Genomic DNA, 5,000 nt, shown 5'->3' on the forward strand with positions numbered 1-5,000 from the left:
ATGAGGAGAGCAGGTGCCGCGGGGCTGGAACACCTCATCCGGGCCGACGACAGGTACCAGCCAGGCGTCGACAGGGTCCAGCGAGTGCCGAGAAATAAAGAGGCGAGGCACCGCTCCATACTCAGTCCAAGAAGCCGTGGAAGTGCTCGCCAAACAGGCCTTCAGCCTTACCAGCCAACTGCTGCGTTTACCCTGGCCACGGTGGCGCTTACGCCGGAGAGGTGGAGCTGGGGCGCAGCAGAGGTGAGCTGGGATCCCCGATAGGAGCGGGGGCAAAGTTTTCCCATCATGTTGTTTCATTCATCCCCAAAACAAACACATGCGCGAGCCAGGTGAGCGTCTTTACGACAATACGCGCTAGAGCTCATGGGAAATGTAGGCTTCATTTTGGCAAAACACTACCGCTTTTGTCCACAGGGTCGCCAAAATCACCTCAAAATGAAAGTTCCTTGTGGGGTCTTTAATAAATGTAGTGTTTACATTTTCAAGCATTTTTTTTATTATTGTGCATTTGCTCCAAATATTTAGTTTGATCTTGTTGATAAAATCACAAAAGTGGCAGCAGAGTGACAGAGACAGGTGTGAACCTGAGACATCTATTCTCAGCTCTAAGACCTGATTTACACCAAAACACCAACAGCTCTCTTTGTTCTGCCTCATTTTGATGACCCCCCCCCCCCCGACCTGAGCACGGCGCTCTATAATAACACACTTACAAATACAATTTCATGGTCAAGAAAAACGCCAAACTGTCAGAGCACAGCTTCTTCTGGTAGGTAACCCACCACAAAAATAGCATCCAGGATGTGGTATATTGATGTATTTACTTCCTCCCTTTGCAACAGCCTAGTGAAATGATGTGCTTGTTAAACTGCAATATACAAGAACTAAAATACCAACTCCTGCAGGTGGGAGGACTTAACCCTCCGGTCCCCCTCAGACGGAAAACGTCCTTTTCACTCATTTTTCAGTTTTTATTTTTTGATAACTTTGGCTGTGTTCATGCACATAGCATGACTTTTGATCAGAAAACGTATTTTTGGTGATATTTTTGAAATTTTAAAGCCACTCCTAAATCAGGCCTAAAATACACAAATGGCAACCTTTTACGACACCTCGCCCTCTCGGATGAAAAACGTCCGCAAACAACATTTTTTGATTCCCCTGCAAATATGCAATATTTTCCAAAATAAGGTGCAAAGTGGATTATTTGGGATGAGGTTATTACAGGCTTGATTAGGTCAATAATTGATCAGAACATTGATTTTGGTGCATTTTTATTTTTGGAGCTGAGAGTTTATTGACAAAATTACAATTATTAAAAAAAACAGTCCCTCTCATAAAAGTGTAATAAAAAAGCAATATATTGATTTTTTTTTCCACTTTCACTGCATCAGATCTTTTCAACTACTTAAGACCTAAGTTTTTAATTATTTTTTTTTTATAATTTTTTGTGAAAAGTTAAACCACAGCAATGCATGTTGGGAAAGACCAATAGCATGAGGATTGTCCACAGTAAGATAGTGGACGACCAGATCAAAAGCTTTGGTGAGATCAACAAATAATGACCATGATGAGATGCAAAGAAATATCATTATTGAATTTTAAGTCATCGTAAACCATTCTCCACTTCCTGTCAGGAGGCTCTCCACATCACTCATTACACTAAACGAACACCTTGTCAGGTATCACCTCCTACATGTCTATTGTGTTGCTCTGCAAACGTTAGTATTACTCACATTGCCATGGTTACAGCTTCACAGGAGCTTGGCGATGGAGAGCCTTGTGTGTTCTGGCAGAAAGAAAAACATGTCAGTAACCTCCACCTGTCAGTGCTGTAGATACTGTATCTTACTAACATGACTTGATGATCGTAACATGTTGATTTTGTAAATATGGATGACGCACAAAGACTGAGTTGGCTGTTTACACATGAAACATATAAATTAGCCAGGTATCTGGAGAAAGCTTGGGAGAAGAGTAAAAAAAAGCTCTTTATAATTCATAGATATATAACAGTTCTTTTATATTTATTTAAATTGTTTATGTTTCTTTCGTATATGTAAGACTGGAAGATGTATATTTTGTAAATAATGTGTCTTGTAATCCCATGTGGGATTGGCCAAATATATGGCATGACATGGAAATAAAATATAATGGTAATAATAATAATTTTATAGCGCTTTTCTAAATACTCAAAGACGCTTTACAAGAGAATAAGCACAGAAACAGGCACTTCGCGGCGATGGCGAATGCTCTGTCCCCCAGGGTGCGGTACTTGGTCTTGGTGATGGGGGTGAGAAGGTTGGCATCGGTGGAGCGGAGGCAGCGAGTGGGGGAGATCGGTCAGGTAAGAGAGTGCAAAGGGGGTGTTGTAAAAATAATGATAATAATGGTGACTAGAGAGTGAGGGAACACGGCCCTTCAGCCTGTACCCACCTCCTACAGAGTTTAAGATCAACCTGTGTGTGTGTGTGTGTGTGTGTGTGTGTGTGTGTGTGTGTGTGTGTGTGTGTGTGTGTGCTGCAGCTTCATGAGAGGGAACCCATAACACAACAGTTTGTCTGACACTGACTTTTTTACAGATAAGAGAAGGATTTGAAATCTATCTATCCATCCTGCAAACAGAGTCATGATTCAAAAGCATGAAAGATTGAAATCAACTCATTTGTCAAGTTTAAACCTAAAACTTTTTCCCTCTGATTTCCTGATGGTGACATATTTAAGTATTCAGAGTGTTCTTACCTGTGTTGATGGTCTGTGATGCTGGAGACAAAGACAGAGAGCTGTTTATATCTCTGCAGAGAGGGTGAACGCCCTGTGGTCACATGATTTCACAGAAACAAACAGACCCAGAGACAAACAGGGAAGTTTCTCCACAATCCGTGTATCATTCGTTCATTCCATTTTCAATTTAAAATCAAAAAACGAAAAAACGGTTTGTTTTTTCATTATTCGTTTAATAATCAAATTCAAAAATACAAAAAACGGTTTGTTTTTCTTATTTTTATTTTTTTAATAACAGCTTAAATCCCTGAGGAATTACGCTAGCATTAGTGACAGTTGCATCCACTCATATGCAGTTACCTTACGTTACAGTCCCCTCAAACAATATCAGGAAGCACAATACAAACCATATAAACAAGTTATCTATTAAGGGTACACTACTGATAAAATCTGAAGGCTTAGGTGACATTTACCCACCTGAAAGAATAAATGAAAACATTTTGCTGGTCTTCAGTAGCTTTACACTCGGTGTAACTGCCAACTCTATACCAATACCCAACTCTGCCTATATGTCACACATACATTTGCAGTTCTACATCATGACACTGAGATCATTAGGATAATAGGGGACCTAACACTGACCGTTGTGGAAATATCATGTCCTTTATGAAATTAAGACTGTGTAACGAGTTAGTATACTGTACAGCTCCGGCAGAAAATATAACAGTACTGCTAATTCTCAAACAGTTTCAGTTGGACGCTGCATCTCAACTGCTCACATGTGCCACCTGCTGGTTGTTGTTGCGCACTGCAGCTACTCCTGGATCAATTATTTCACCCCCTTCACTGTGGCTGCGGCATTGAAATGCGTAACGTCTGTATGTGAAATGGTTAACAAAGGACGACACAGGCTATTTCCACATATGTAATTAATTAGGCTATTAATTGTGTAATTACGAGATCTTTTCTCGTAATTACGAGATAAGGTATCTATTTTTTTTATCCAGTTAAAGCAATGCGCTTCCGAGTCACGCAAGTTGGATCAAATGAAAAATCAAAATCAAATTTTAATCGTGGCCCATTTTTCGATTTGCTATTTTTGATGTGAGCATAAAATCAAAAATAAGAAAAACAAACCGTTTTTTGTATTTTTGAATTTGATTATTAAACGAATAATGAAAAAACAAACCGTTTTTTTGTTTTTTGATTTTTGATTTTAAATTGAAAATGGAATGAATGAATGATACACGGATTCTCCACAGACTGTCAAACTGTTTCTCTGAAATCACGTGACAGTGAAACCTCCCAGTGCAGCTTTCAACAGTAAGATAATTAAAAGTGCAAACACAGTAAAATAAGATACACCTTTATTAATCCATGAGGGGAAATTCAGGTACTGCTGCAGCAAACAAGTAAAAAAATATCATAACATAAAAATGATCAGAGAGACGTCTGGGTTTCTAGTTTGTGCAGATTTGGAGTCTATGAGCTCAGTTCATCTACACAGCAAGGGAAATATTCATGTGCAGATTCTCAGACTGGTAACCATCAAGGAGACTGGCTCCTTCACCTTCCATGTTAATCATCATTTCAATTTTATTCCCAAACCGTTGTGCCTAAGCTATCAATATTTTTTACTAATAATGAAAAGTATGTTGAGTAAAAACCACAATTGCCAAGAAAACTTGACAACAAATGGCACATATTTACCACTCCTGTTCACGTCATGTTTTATGTTACAGTAAACATTTGGTCAAAGATTATCTTAATGCGACATAACTGATGGTGATTCACGTTTTATTTTTCTTCATTTCTGGATACTGTATAATTGTTCTTAAATTTCATGACATTAAAATGTCTTAAAGGGCCAGTGTGTAATATTTGGCATGGTTTATTGTCAATCTGAATCTGAATCTGAATATTCTACCCATTAATATGTTTATACAAGTGTATAATCACTATAAAATTAAATTCGTTTGGTTTTCGTAGCCTTATAATTATGCTTTTATATATATATATAGCAAGGGCCTTGCTTTAGAGAGGTCGCCATCTTGCGCCGCCATGTATGTACGGCAGACCGAGCGGACAATCCAGCCAGCCAGAGAACGCGTTTCGCGTGTATAAATGAACCAACAAAGACAGCGGAAGGAAGGAAGAAGGAGGAGGAAACAGCAGAGTGTTAGTAGTTCATAGATAGAGAGTAGTGAAAAGTTTTTTTAGTTATAAAGTTTGGGAATGGACCACACTTACCACGCAACAGGAGAGAATGAACC

General features: G+C 39.0%; 1 protein-coding gene and 1 long non-coding RNA gene across 2 annotated transcripts in view; one reads left to right on the forward strand and one right to left on the reverse strand.

Moving 5' to 3' along the window:
• LOC126396083 (uncharacterized) overlaps positions 1 to 2,830 on the reverse strand; it is an 8,676-nt gene extending 5,846 nt beyond the window's left edge. The window contains exons 1-2 of the long non-coding RNA XR_007570514.1: positions 2,746 to 2,830; positions 1,740 to 1,792 (exon numbers count right to left, since the gene is read on the reverse strand). This is a non-coding gene — a long non-coding RNA (uncharacterized LOC126396083). The remainder of the gene's footprint in view (positions 1 to 1,739; positions 1,793 to 2,745) is intronic.
• LOC126396026 (uncharacterized) overlaps positions 1 to 5,000 on the forward strand; it is a 37,495-nt gene that overhangs the window by 27,511 nt on the left and 4,984 nt on the right. The gene's annotated exons all lie outside the window — the stretch shown is intronic.

Source organism: Epinephelus moara, chromosome 9, assembly GCF_006386435.1.
Source record: "Epinephelus moara isolate mb chromosome 9, YSFRI_EMoa_1.0, whole genome shotgun sequence".
In the NCBI taxonomy this organism is placed as follows: Eukaryota; Metazoa; Chordata; class Actinopteri; order Perciformes; family Serranidae; genus Epinephelus; species Epinephelus moara.